Source organism: Onychostoma macrolepis, chromosome 17 (assembly GCF_012432095.1).
Source record: "Onychostoma macrolepis isolate SWU-2019 chromosome 17, ASM1243209v1, whole genome shotgun sequence".
NCBI classification, from domain to species: domain Eukaryota; kingdom Metazoa; phylum Chordata; class Actinopteri; order Cypriniformes; family Cyprinidae; genus Onychostoma; species Onychostoma macrolepis.
The window spans coordinates 30,241,985-30,257,581 of record NC_081171.1 but is presented as its reverse complement, the minus strand read 5'-3'; positions in this window follow the sequence as shown (position 1 = coordinate 30,257,581).

Genomic DNA, 15,597 nt, shown 5'->3' with positions numbered 1-15,597 from the left:
TACTTGACTTGTCCAGACTGTACAGTAGATACACTGATTTGTCTGGACAAGTCGATGCTACACTATGTTACCATCACACTGCTTTTATGCGCATTTTGTAGTATCGCATCAAAAACGAGTGATGGAAACGGCAAATTTCCATAACCAAGTTTTTTACTCTCGCTTGAGGTGGTTTTTGACTTTGGCGAAAAAGGGTTAATAATGGGAGATGGAAACACATTTGCCGAATAAATTCCTCCATGTGCATCAAAAATGTCATGTGACTTTGCGCTATGTGCGTCTGCTCGCTCTGAGGTGCAAGTAATTTATTATATATGAAAATGGTTATATTCAGTGGCTTCTCCTACTTTTCTTAGTGATATTTAGTTTATCAGGAAGTGACGATTTTGTTCTATTTGGCTTGCTGGATGGAAACAGTTGGGGTACGTTTTACAAATAATTAAATAAATATTTCAGGATTTCTACATCAAAATTTCATGTTTAACTTAGTTGTGGGGTATCAAAATGTTTGATTTTTAGAGATTGTGTGAGTTTGTTGTGTTCAGAATGACTTTAAAGTCAGATAGTGTGTGATCCTCAGTTGTTTAGTGTATGATACCAAGCTTTTCCTCTATAAACATTGCAGAAAGTCTATAAAACCTAGTGTTAAAATCTATAAAAACATGTAGTGGATTCCAGCCTTACATTACGGTTTAGTTATTTTTGATGGAAAATATTGGATGGGGAAGGATCTCATTACCTTCCCTTTTCATTTGAAACTTGATGGGCACAAAGCAAAAGATCAGATTTTTCATATCAGATGAATAAGTCAGTCTGACATCCAGTACAAAATAGAATCACATTATGAGACACTTGAGTTTCAAAACTCAAAACAGTCAAACTACTATGTGACCCTGGACCACAAAAATCATAAGGGTAAATTTTTCAAAATTGAGATTTATAAATCATCTGAAGGATGGCTAAATAAGCTTTCCATTGATGTATGGTTTGTTAGGATCGGACAATATTTGGCTGAGATACAACTATTTGAAAATCTGGAATCTGAGGGTGCAAAAAAAATCAAAATATTGAGAAAATCGCCTTTAAAGCTGTCCAAATGAAGTTCTTAGCAATGCATAGTACTAATCAAAAATTATGTTTTGATATATTTACGGTAGGAAATTTACAAAATATCTTCATGGAACATAATCTTTATTTAATATCCTAATGATTTTTGGCATAAAAGACAAATCGAGAATTTTGACCCATACAATGTATTGTTGGCTATTGCTACAAATATACCCCAGCGATTTAAGATTGGTTTTGTGCTCCAGGGTCACATATTAGAAAACAAGTTGTTTAGACCCTTAATTCAGATTAGATGAGACGAGACGCATTCAGTGCTTTTGTAAAATAACCCATGTACACACACCTGTGGGGCACATCTATTCTATATTATTTATTCTATATGAATATATCAAGTTGCAATGTTGCTTGACAGTTATTGACATCTATAGGCCTTCACTCTAGGTTTTGTGCCCACAAATCCCCTACTAACAAGTTCTTCCTCGTCTTTACTTGTTTGAGACATAACCCACTCTATATGTTTAAAAACAAAGCAGTTATTGCCACTAATAGCCTCTTAATATACCACATAACAACGTGGTTAATATGTGTTCTTTGCATAAAGATCATGTAAAATAAAGTATCTTTTGGAATATTCGTTCTAATTTAGTAGAATACAGTATAAACGAGAATTTGTAGACAACCTTTAACTAAGAGACCTCTTAATAGTTTGGCTTCATATATTTTTATAACAGATTGAGAAATGTTGATGCATTTGTTTTTTATCAATTTCATAAAGGTTTCACTGGTAATCAACAATTGTTTTTTGTAAAATCACACTGTCAGACCCTACTACTGCAGCTGATGCATATGAATAGATGATGTGAAATCATAAAAGTATAGGGAATCGCACATTATTAAAGTATTGTTGGGGTTAGTTAAGGAAAGTTGGGAAGCCTGAAGTGTTTGAGGGTTGGGGGTGGTTAGAGATGGGGGTTTAAATATGTTGGGAACGAACGCACACAAATTGTCCAGCTTTCATTAGTGTGGTGAGTGAAGACTCCGCAGAGCGCTTGATTCCCAAGACTCTCAGATAACAAGTGGCTTCTCACACTGGGGCTTTCTGTTTCCTCCAAATAAAACCAAAAAGAGAAAAAAGGAGCGAGATGGAGAGTGAGTTACCACAGAGGGAAAAAAATGGGAGAGTGATTCCAGCAGCCAACTGTTATCTGCCTGACATTCAGTCAGTGTAGAGTTATTTTGGTTTATTTATCCCAAGAGCAATGAATGGCTGCCGACAAGATATTTCTGATAGATGTGATAAGGCCTTCCATCCTCTAAACATGCCCTCTTAGCTTAAAGTTAACCTCATCTCTAAAAGCCATTAGTGACAGACATAAAGCTGAGGGGGAACGTGGAGGTCCTCTCTGAAACATTAATCTGCACACAAGTTATTCTAGACATCTCCAAAAGCAAACAGCAAAATGAAAAAGTCCAGAGTGGAATTTCAGGAATATGCAAGACTGACACCTTTGTTTCAACCAGAAGGTCCTTCATCTTAGTTTAACCCATTAACCACTGCAAACAATTTGTGGACTACAGACAACCCATGATTTATGGTCCAGAGACAGAGCGGTTCGAAAGCAACGTCTTTACTAGCAGAAGCAAAACATGTTCCTGTCCTATGCAGTTTGAATATCATGCCCACAAATAAATACGGTTGTCACTGCTTTTCTGTATTCGTGTCCAGAGTGCACTCTGAGCTTCTAATCTATCCACAGTTAAAATGTGTTGCTTTAAAGACATGTAACAACATTCACAAACCATTTTACTTCTGCAATGTGATGTATTCAGATTTTTCAACATTAACCACAAAAGATGAAAAAGAACCAGAAACATTTATTTCAGTATCATTGAGATTCTAATATGGTTTGTATTAAAACTAGAATTAGTTTTCATTTTAATTTTAGTTTTAGTAATTTTGTGTAATGTGTTTTTGTCATTTTTCTTAGTTGTTTATTATTATTATTATTATTGTCTACATAGTGTTAATTATTATTTCAGTTTTAGTTAATTTAGTATTTCAGGTAAAGTTTATTCATTTATAACAAATAATTATTTTATGGTTTTGGATTTAGTTGATAATAACCCTGTTAATAAATCCTTACGTAATTGGGTCAATTAGACCCATTTAAATATTTTAGTTGTTGGAAAAGGTTAACCTATGTTTTTCTAACCTATGCAATTTTTCTCATGGGGTCATAAAAATGCCTGCAAAGTGTCAACACTTTGATGTGTTGTGGAATGTGAATGTGTAAAATATTTCTATTCTGTGATGTTTGTGGCTAATTTGACCTGAAGATTTGTTGTATTTTTGTCAGTTTCTCAACTACCCTCACTTGGAATTTGCATTTATTCAATGCACAATTATGCATAATTTGCATTAAAGGCAGCTTTTTTGTTTTGTTTTGTTTATGCATGTTCAGTTTGCTGAGAATCAAACCCATGATCTTACCATTGCAAGCGCTGTGCTTTGCTGTTTAAACTTCAGGAAAACACACAGAATAAGTGCTTTACCACACTTATTCAGTTTAATTATTTATTTTATTTTATTTTTTCAGTAACAATATTGTCTATAATATTCAGTTTCTGTAAAAATAAATAAATAAATAAAATAAAATAATTTCAAAAAAATAATTTGAAAAAGTTTTGAAAGTTTATTTTAAAAAATTGTATGTTCTCTATTTATTTATTTTGTAATGTGTTACAATAACTATTTATGTTACAGATTTGTTTTAAACTGATTTCTATTTTTGGTGAATTGTACTGAATCAGTTTGACCTCCTCCTCAAAGATTGTACCCAGATTTTAAACATAATAGGAAATAAGTAAACAGGGTGAATTTTGATTTCTCGTCGAGTTTAATACCTATCCCTGTGAAGATGCCATATGATAAGGATGTGAAAATATTCAATTTTAACTCAAATTTGCCAGCTAGTTCTTTGCAGGTCTTATCAACCAGTTGGCCGTAGACGGGTGAAGCAGAGACATGCAGTTCATGTGCTGCTGTACAGTGACCGACATCAAACTTTCTCATACGTCACCCATTCTCTAATCAGTACTCTTCTGTCTCTCGGTGTCTGTAGTGAAAGTTTTTATATTTCCGTGCCTGACCATCTGGCCATCCAGTGATGAGAAGCAGAGATGATGGCTGGTATACCGCACTGGCAGTGCTCGAGTTGCTGATATCTTGTGGGACCCTTTGATGTGCATTGCCCCCACTCCTGGCTTCCTTCTCTCAGGAAATTGCATTCTGTCTGTTTCCACAGCAGATAAATGATCTAGGAAGGGGGCTGCACACTGTCACCGGCCAGTCCTGTATAACACCACGGCCTGCATCGTGTTAGCTGTGTGTGGCTTCATCTGAGGCTGCTGGCCAGTTAATGTGCACATACATTCCATGCATACTCAATTTCTTACAACAAAATACTTCAGACGAAAAATAAATACGTTTACATTTTCACAAAATTGATTATTAGCAATGATAGTTGCACACAAATTGTTGCATTGGTCATTATATCAGAAAGAAAGCAGTTTGGGCTGCAGTGGTCTACGAAACGTCTTTAGTGAGAGTAGCAGCTTGATATTCTATGACACAAGAACAAACTAGGAACAAGTCACTAGAACTAGTTGTCCAACAACCTCACTAATGAGTTAACTATCTATGTTTTTTGAGATGCAATGTTGAGAGGCAGTGTTTTGAAGGAAGAAGTGTGCTGTACTAACAGTGCTTGAGTACAAAGTGCTGATGTGTTTTTGTAGGCCAAAATCTGGAAGCATATTCTCATTTTCTCATTTCTCATCCCACTTCCAGTTCTTCTGTTTGAAGTCAATGTGTGTTTTTTTGTTTTTTTTTGTTTTTTTAAATGGGTTTTTGGTTAATTGACTGAAATAAGGTATGTGGTGAACACAAGCTTTAGATATGTTCATATTTTTTTATCTACAACCTAAAATGCATCAGTAAAATGGCCTTGTCATTTTTAAAGCTTTTACTTTTATTGACGAGTGTCTAAATGGGACTCCAGAAGTTGTTGAGATGTTAAACGTCTTCACAGGTGAATAGGTAAACTTATCTACTCACTAGTTGCTTGCATGGCCTAATCGTGTTTAAAATTGTGCTCTTACAAACAATTCTAACTCAAACTTTCAGGGAAAATGTTTTAAAATAAAGACTTAATGGTGATGATGCTGAAGTTCTGACACTGGTGTAGTTTGTTTATAGCTTATATTCAGCTTTTATCTTCTGTCGAAAAGTTGTGTTGATCTGTGAAGATTATCATGATGAATAAAATGTGCAAGGATCATAAACTTTTGTTGGTTACAGCTTATTTGGGGATCAGGGTGATGCTAATTGCAGTCTCATATCATTTATAAAATTTGTTAACATTAGTTGTCAACATGAACTAACAATGCACAACAATTTTCACAACATTTATTGTCTGGTTTAATGCATAAATGTTAATTTTACGTTAGCTATTGCATTGAAGTGATAGCTCACCCAAAAGTAATGAACTTACCCTTATGTTGATCCAAACCTGCATGATTTACTTATATGTTGAAGAATGTTGGAAACCAAACAGTTTGGTGAGCATTGACTTCAATTGTCTGGACAGTGGACATTTCTCGAAGTATTTTCTTTGTTATGTTATGAAATGTGTCTGGTAACCAGACTAATTATACAGGGGTTCCTTAATGTGCTTGAAACGTACACGTTTTTATTATTATTAACCACCATACTGGTCTGATCTGATCCTATAAAGAGCATTTTTGTTTCCAGACGGCTTACCATGCTATGCAGTCATTAACTACATTCCACTGACTATATTAATTCCTCGTCTTCGCTTTCTGGCAGCACCTCCTCAGAGTCATAATGCAACAGGTCAAAGGTCTTCCCAACAAAAAATAGCAGCCTCGGCTGTTGTCATCAACATTAGCATGCACTGCCCACATTACGGCTCTGGAAAATGTTGCGTCTGCTTTCTGAATCATTCTCTTTGATGACAGACAAGAGCAAGGCTCCGTCTCAACCCTCCGTCCCGTTCCAGACGACTCCCTGCGCCTCTGACCGACGGGCCGTGAAGGTTCTCGTTTCATTCAAGCACCGTGTCACCCTCCATTCACAACATCATAGAAAACACACACTTGAGTGTTTCAGAGCAGGAAGTTCCCTGCTGGGAGAAAGTTTGGTTTCAGGTCAGTGTGCTTTAGTCGGAGAGGAGGTGCGCCGAGGGAGATGTGGAAACTTGAAGGCAGCTGGTCGGAAAAGGAAAAGCCGCTGGGCCTTTGGGATTTGGAAGGTGGGGGTGGACGATAGTGCCGTTGGGTCCTTGGAGGAAACATTAGCAAAGCGTGGAGGAAAAGCTGCCAAATTAACTTCTCACCCTTTCAATCACACCCCAGAGGATTCCTGTCCCACTTCACCTCTGCCAGTCTGGCTGGTTTTTTCAGCCTCTCTTCCCATTGCATGTTAAGACATCGAACGACCCCTGAACGCCTTCGCTCCCCAGCAACCCAGAACACTCAGTAACGTTAACACACCAACAAGCCAATGAGGTCGTATGGCCTCTTTCTGCCCTCAACTTGTTATTTTTCCTGCTTACGAGCAGAACTTAGTACAGCTCCCCCTCATGTACCTTTTGAAGGAGTGGAATAAATGTCTCATTTGTATCAGTGACACTTCTTCTAAATGGTCCATTTCTGTTTAGGCAGATTTAAAGGTGTTATTGGGTTATTGGGAGCCACAAGACTTTTTTGCATAAGGTATTTTTATTCTTGGCCCTTAAAAACATTCGCTAAAATGAAAAGCAGATGCGAACCATATTGGACCCTTTGTTAAAAAAAATACTTTGAGTGGTACTAATTTATTAGGGTCTTTCAGCATCTGGAATTCTTTATAATTAATGCACTGACCCCAAGACTTAACTTCCACCTGTCAAACTTTGAGAAGATGACCAGAGATGGTCCTATTAATGATCAGGAACTATGGGATCCCCCACTTTTATTTTTTATTTTTACTTTTTTTTTCTCAGAGTAAGGAACCTGCGCCTACAGAATCTTCTGCACAATGCGAATGTCATCCAAAAGTTTATTAACTAAAGTTTATTAAAACACTGGTTAATCAATGGTGCTTTCAACGGCAAGTATCACCATAGAGTGCTGCCGGGATATATTTTTGTAGGCTTAAACCAATAAATAAGTATTAGAACACCTCTGGTTCCATCGTCCTGAAGTCAATGAGGATTTTTATTTTATTTATTTTATTTTTTTAGTTAAATACCTAAAATAAGTTTTGTTGTGAATGAACACAAGCTTGAGATATTTTCAAGTAATATATATATATATATATATATATATATATACACATACAGGGATGGGCAGTATTTCAAATACATGTATTTCAAATACGTATTTGAAATACAAAATACTATTTTGTATTTTGTATTTAAATACCTTTGAAAAAAATCTAACGTATTTTGTATTTAAATACATTTAATCTTTGTATTTTTGTATTTTCAAAATTCATAAACTACTTTTTGCCAATCAACCTCTTTATTAGACAGCTGATTTGCTGTATCAACTAGTACAAACTTCAAACATGCCACTTTCATGCATGTGAGCTGCAGCTGTATGACTCACAACGCTCTCTTCCACCTTCAATACCACGACTGAGGTGCCCTTGAGCAAGGCACCGAACCCCCAACTGCCCCCCAGGCGCCGCAGCATAAATGGCTGCCCACTGCTCCAGGTGTGTGTTCACTGCTGTGTGTGTGTTCACTGCTGTGTGTGTGCACTTAAGATGAGTTAAATGCAGAGCACAAATTCTGAGTATGGGTAACCATACTCGGCCACATGTCACTTCACTCACACTAGAACTGGGTAATGAAATTTTCAGGATTCCTGTAAGGAAATAAGGAATAATGCTGCTATCAAAATGTCCTACTTCCAATTTCAGAAGTCCTGATTACAAGCATGTCACATTCAAGTGCTATTTTGGTTTAATCAGCTAGCTAGTCGAATGTGTTCATTAAACTTTAATCATTACTGCTTGCTATGGCGATATGACAATATATATATATATATATATATATATATATATATATATGTCAGCGATGATATAAAGTGTAAATCCATTGAACTTTTTCTATATCATTTATATATCGTCGTGATATGCAAATATATCTGTGGAGCTTTTAGTGGGCAGGAGCTATTGACACGTCAGAGCGATAAAGAAACATGGATAAATGAGTAATAAGCAGCTTTCTCTGTGTGTGTACCCCAAGACAAAGATAACTCTAATGCTAATAATAAAAATATTAATTTAAAAAAATTGTTCTAAGGGCATACTCACACTATATTAACATTTATGCATTAAACCAGAATTTAAATGCAGCTTTACTCACAAACTACAATACCTGTTCATCGTTAAGATGAGAACCAGACCCATTATAGATCTAAATGTACTCGAAATTAAATTAATTGAAAAGTGTGATATCCAAGTAGTAATAAAGATTTTTGCTGTCATAATGATAACAGTAGCGCAAACAAAAATAGTAAATTAACTGTTCCATGCTCTGGCACCGTTGGCGATCACACTACATTTAAAGTAACAGATGACACAACTGCATTGTATACTTAGACTACACTAATATAGTTATCTTCATAATTATCATTTTTGGTGTAAACAGGCCTTAATAGTGTTATCACTGGATGACCAATTTCAAATGTATTTTGTGTATTTTCAAAATACAAAAAATGTATTTGCATTTAAATACATTTTCCCACACAGTATTTTGTATTTTTATTTTAAACACATTTTGATGTATTTGTGATCATCTCTGTATATATATATATATATATATATATATATATATATATCAATAATACTCTTTTGTGATTTCTCATCATCACAGCGAACAGATAAACTCATCTACTCGGTCGCTTTCACAGTCTTATTGTGTTTATAATTGTCCCTTTAAAAACTTTCAGAGGAAGAAGACCCCCCACCCCTTCAAAATTCCTTCAAATAAAGGTTGTGTTTATTTCAAATGCTTATAGATAATTAAAATCATTTTTAAAAATGCTTATAAACAGAAACATAAGAATCATAAACTTCTGTTAATTATGTTTATTTATTTATTGCAATAATGGGGGTTTTGTGATACTAAGTTATGGGTTGGCTATGAAAAACTGCTCCTCATTTTCAGGGCTATTGGTAAAATTTAGGGTGTTGGACAAAAGTCACCTATTCAACTCAATGAGTATGACTTAGCATAGAGGACCTCAGTGGTCTGATACTATGGAGTGAAGTGTTTCCTTAAGTATCTATTGATTTTGTCACTTGATTTTAGAAACAAATGCTGTTAAAGGGATAGTTTGGCAAAAAAATTACATTTTCTCATGATTTACTCACCCTCGTGTTGTTCAAAACTTGTATGAATTTCTTTCTTTTTTTCTTCTTCTTCTTCTTCTTCTGTTGAACACAAAAGAAGATATTTTGAAGAATGTTGGCAAACAGTTGCTGGTGGTTGACTTCCATTGTATTTTTTTTCTTCTCTAAACTACGGAAGTCAATGGCTACCAGTAACTTTTCAACTACCAAAATTCTTCAAAATATCTTTAGGTGAGTGATATCATAATGATAACAGAATTTCATTCTTCAAATTGCTATCTTCATGGCAATCATCATTAGAGCTGCCTCTGATCTGCATGTGTAAATGCACCTTTTTTTACAGTGTATATATATATATATATATATATATATATACACTGCTTCTGATGCAGCTTTTGATCATTTGTTTATAAATTGATGAATAAATAAAATAACTGCTTAGCTGTAATTTTATGAGAAACTGAACCATTAATTGATGCTCGCTGTTGTAAATGATGGGAACGAATGAAATCAAAGACATATAAACGGTCTACTGCAGAAACTGGTCGTAGCTCGTGTGTTCTATATGATAGACAGAAATGAAGGCAGTAAAACGAGACATGTGGTTTGCACAGAAGCAATCCCTCATTCATCCTTAAAGCAGGAAAACCAGAGGACTTTTTTGGATCACTAGCAGATTATAGACTCATTAGTATAAATGTGGCTTTAAAGGCTGTTACTCAACAGCAAACAGAGGGCATGCTAATGAACCTAAATGACTAACAGATAATGAGCCCAAAAGCCCTCTCAGAGCAGCAGCAGGCAGTCTGTTCAAACCAAGTTAACCTTCTATATGTCGACTTGTAACACATGGAGTGAAAACTTTGATAGATAGCCTATTAATCTTCCATGCATCAATAACAAATGCTTAACTGCATCCCCAATACAGCTTTTAAAGTTTGTTTGTGATATAGAACTGGTGGCCTTTGACCTGTAAGCAAACATCATTTATGCATTTATGCAATAGAATATAAAAAATAATATATCTCATAGCGAGAGGTTAACTCCACAGACTTATGTAATAGGTGTTAAATTGTAAACATCTTTTTCTCTCTCTTTTTTGCATTTATGTATGTATGGATAGTAAGTATTTATTTACTTGTTTGTTTGTTTGTTTGGCGTTTTTGTGCTGCTACACCATATGTCTGAGTGGACAGCTTTGAAGTTTATATTTATTTTTATTTATTTATTTTTCCCCGAAGTTCCTCAACAATTTATATATATATATATATATATATATATATATATATATTTTTTTTTTTTTTTTAACTAGAAGTCAAACATTTAACATTTTATAATCATGAAATTAATTTCTACAAGAGAATAAAATATAGCAATACTAAACTGTCAATATGAATACATCAATACTGTCTGTCATTATGCAACCTAGACAACAATGTGCACTAAATATGCATTGCTAATAGACCAAAATAATTATTCCACATTGCATGTATCTTAAAAATCTACTGCTTATATTTGCTGTTACAGAATATAAAACTAGGACAGGACAAAACTGAGTTCATGCCACTATAAAAGTGAAAAGCGTTTGATCTATTTGTTGTCGTTTATAAATGAGGCAGGTCCATTGACGGTTAATTACTAGTTATCACTAAACCCAACCAAACAAGAGCTGAGACGGCCAAAGATTTATTGTGAGAACAACAAGGGCGCTCTTCCCATTACAGAACGCTTTCCTTTGTTTGACTTTATTAATACCAATATATTACTCAAAGAAACAAGGGTGCATTACAGCCAGAACATGTACCGTAGGATAATAAATGGCAGCATTGTGAGGGCCTAAACATTTTTGTTCATCCCCAGCTGTTTCCCTGCTCATCATGCTGCGAGATAACATGAAACACTCACGCAACAGCTTCATTTCACAGACATCTGTCATCCATTAAGGACAACACACTCAGCCTCTAAGGGGCAGAGTCTGATCTCTAAAGTCCTCTAGGGTGTGTGTGTGTGTGTGTGTGTGTGTGAATGGGAGGGGTTAGTCTGAAACTAGATATGGTTCCTTTAAAACGACAGACATATTCAGCAGAACATAATGCTGCCGAAGAGCTTAACAAGAAAGTTTCAACATTCCAAGACTCTTAACACTCAGTGTTCCTAATTGCTTAGCTAATATTTGATCATGTATTGGCTCAACATGTCCTTTCCTTTGGAGGATAAAGGAACTCGAACATTGAAGCTCAATTCATTCATTTTGGGAATCAGATTTATCCAGATTGGTAACCTTGTACCACATTATGAAAAATGGCCCTGTTCCGAAGATGAACGAAGGTCTTATGGGTTTGGAACGACATGAGTGTTTAATGACAGAATTTTCATTTTTGGGTGAACTATCCCTTTAAAGGTCAGCTGCAAAGACATTGGTAAATAAAGTATGCAGGTTTGCATAATATTCCGTGCTTGTATTAACCTATTTTTATTTATTTATTTTTGAGGAATAATGAATCTTGAATATCTGATGCAATAGGCATCATTTTCAACTAAAACCAGAAAACTTTTTATGCGTTTTGGCCGTTCATTTGCACAACATCACCAACTACTTACTTATGCATGATATAGCATTTTTAGTAGATTTTGTGGATTAGTGTAAACAGGGAAACTTTTCAAAAACTCAAATGAAAAACCTAGTTTTCAGTGCATTGTTGTTACATTGACTTCCACTCATATGCAGATGCAGGAAAACGTAAAATCATCATAAGTTTTGCATTTTGCAGCGTTACAAAGTTCTGGTTGGTTGACCTGTGAATTTGTGTAAAGACTTGTGATCAGTAAAGAAAAAAAACAATATGTCATGGCATGACTTCTTAGCTGAATTATAAGAACGCTAAATTTAAAGCTGTGAATCTGCCGCATTGCAGGAAAATGGAGTAGATTGTATAATTTTATATTTTATGTGTTTTAAAAAAAAGGTGCCACTGAGCTTGACGTGTCTTGTTTGTTGCAGTGTCCTAAAATGTTTGCAGTCTTGACGTTTGTAGGCAAAAAAAAAAAAATTATCTCCAAGAGTGATAGCAGGTTAAATGTTTTGTTTTGATGAATTTTCAGTCTTGTGTCACGATAAACGTTTAATGTGAAAAGATCTCAAGCTGGAAATTCTTTGTTACCCATAAAAGTTACACTCCTCCTAATGTGTCATTGTACAGAACACACCGTTCTTACATAAACGCTGCTTTCATTGTGTCACGGCTGGGAGTGGAATGAATTATCAGTCAGTAGACAGAAACACATAGCATTTACAGAAAGTGGCAGATGTTCACAAAGACACCTGTTCCATGAACAGGAACTGAGTGGTATTTAGAAGAGTTTAGATACAATGAGGGTGGATGTCTATAACCATCCGTGAAAACATGAAATAAAATTTAATTACTAGTTAACTAGCCGGAGGACTCTTACTGGGCTAGAGCAACACACCTATCCTCATTCATGCTGTTTACCTCTTATTCATCTACACTGGAAAACAAGTCATTAAGGCCATTCTGAGAACATCCCTTAAAGATGTTTAGTGATACTGCTTCAATTCAGAGTGGATTTACATAACTGTGTTACACATAGCTGTGTTTACTGTGTTGCCTTATGTTAACAACACACAGTGTATTTGCTTCAGTTGGTGTCAGTTCATGGAGTATAATATGTTGCACATTTTACTCTTCACTAGCACATTATATCTGCAGCTCAGAGAGGATACATGAGTATTGCATTGGACTATAATTCAGCTGGTTTCATAAATTACCATCTGCCAAACTGAAATATTATGATTTTGATTGGTATAATAGTCTGATAGTAGTCGTCTAGTAATAGTAGTCTGATACTGTCACCAGAGCCATAATTTAATCTCTTCAAAGCATTAGGTACAGTGTTTCAGTTTATGGCACTACTTTTTCATTTTTTAGAATCTGATTTTAATATAACTGCATAATTAAGTTTGTGTTGTGGCTTTGATAATCTGGTTTATTTCTTCTGATTTGGCTAGTAGAGATTCTGAGTGGCCGGTAACTTTGAAAAATGTCAAATTAGCGAAAAAGTTCAAAAAAGTTAATTTCAAACTCTGAATATGTACAGTGTACAAACACCTGACTTTCTTTGATTGATTGATTGATTGATTGATTGAATGAATGAAGTGCATCAAGTGCACTAAAATACTTTTTTGAAAATAGTTTATATACATTATAAATAAATTAACATTTAACAAACATTACATTGACTTGTGTAAGGTGAGGAATTGCATGTTAGTTTGAGGAACCGCATGGTCAAAAGTGTTTGGTAGGTGAGGCATAAACGTTAATATTTGCTCCCATCTAGTGGTGGTGGTTAACTTGACAGGCTCTTCTGACAATCCCTTTTATTATCATGGTAACTTTACATATTAATAACACTGGTATGAATAAAACACAAGATGTTTCTCATTCATGAAAATGTTACTTACTTATTAAGAGTTGGAACATGCAGCTGTAATACCAAATTTAAACTGAGAGAATAAGAAATCACAGTTGCAACTCATGAATTCGCTCAGTGGATATTTTTATATTATTAAATGATTAATGCATAAAATGTAATAAAACTATTTAAATCAGAACATGATTTCAAGCTTTCCAATTCAATTCTTACTGGTATTAATTGTATTGGAGAACTCTGGAATTGCATTCTGACTAACTAGAAGTTAATTACAGAGCTCTCTAATTCTTACTTGCAAGAACTGGATTAGAGAGCTCTCTGATTAAATTCTTACTAGTAAGAATTTGATTTTTTTTTTAAAATTCAATTTGCAAGAATTTGCTATTACACCCATTTCCTTACCAAATCCAGCTTGCAGTATGGCTACTGTTCAAAATAAAAGCCCTTTGTGGTCCACCTGCTTTATATTTAAAAACTTGTCTCAAAAATATACTAATTGCATCCACATTATTGTAACATTAGGATAACCTCTCAGATGTGCTTTGTTATTAAAGGATATGAACCAACATTTCCATTAAAAACATGCTAGTGCTGAGAAAAAAGACAAAAAGTAAAAAATATTGTGTGAAAAAATGTAATTCTCCACACATAATTCTTCTCTCAAACATTCTCCTAACTGGAAAACATCTGCTAAATGTTAATTATAAAATATGTTTTAAATTATAAATTATAGACTAGAAACAGAAGAGTTGATTAAAAATTATTCACATAAGAACAAATAAACAAATTACAAGCAGTATCACAAATACTAAGACATAAATGATTGTTGATGATAAATGACTCTATTCATTCATACATTCACTTGAACATGCAAAAGTGTCATGGATACGCACACTGAGGCTAGACGACCACCAGAGGACTCCCTCTCCTGAATTTTGACTCTCCACTTGTCACTATATTTCCCACAATGCCACTGCTAACCTGAATACCTGGCACCTGTAGAAAATTTTAGAGAGTATATGTGACCCTGGACCACAAAACCAGTCTTAAGTCGCTGGGGTATATTTGTAGCAATAACCAAAAATACATTGTATGGGTCAAAATTATTGATTTTTATTTTTTATGCCAAAAATCATCAGGATATTAAGTAAAGATCATGTTCCATGAAGATATTTTGTAAATTTCTTACCATAAATGTATCAAAACTTATTTTTTGATTAGTAATATGCATTGCTAATAACTTCATTTGAACAACTTTCAAGTGATTTCCTCAATATTTATATTTTTTTGCACCCTCAGATTCCAGATTTTCAAATAGTTGTATCTCAGACAAATATTGTCCGATCCTAACAAACCATACATCAATGGAAAGCTTATTTAAACTTCTTTTTTTGTTGTTGTTTGTTTTAAATGATCACAGATATCTAGAGTACTTGCTCTCAGCTAAAATACTAAATCCTAGGCAAGCCAGGTGGGTGCTGTTCTTCACTCAATTCAAGATCTCCATCACTTACTGTCCAGTCTCTGACAGAGGGTTCTATGCTGGGTTCATTCATCCCTTAGCTCCAGACACCCTGGTATTTCTGCCACCCTTCGACTGCTACCGAACCAATTTTGGTGGGACTCCATGAATGCGGACACATCCCAGTTTGTAA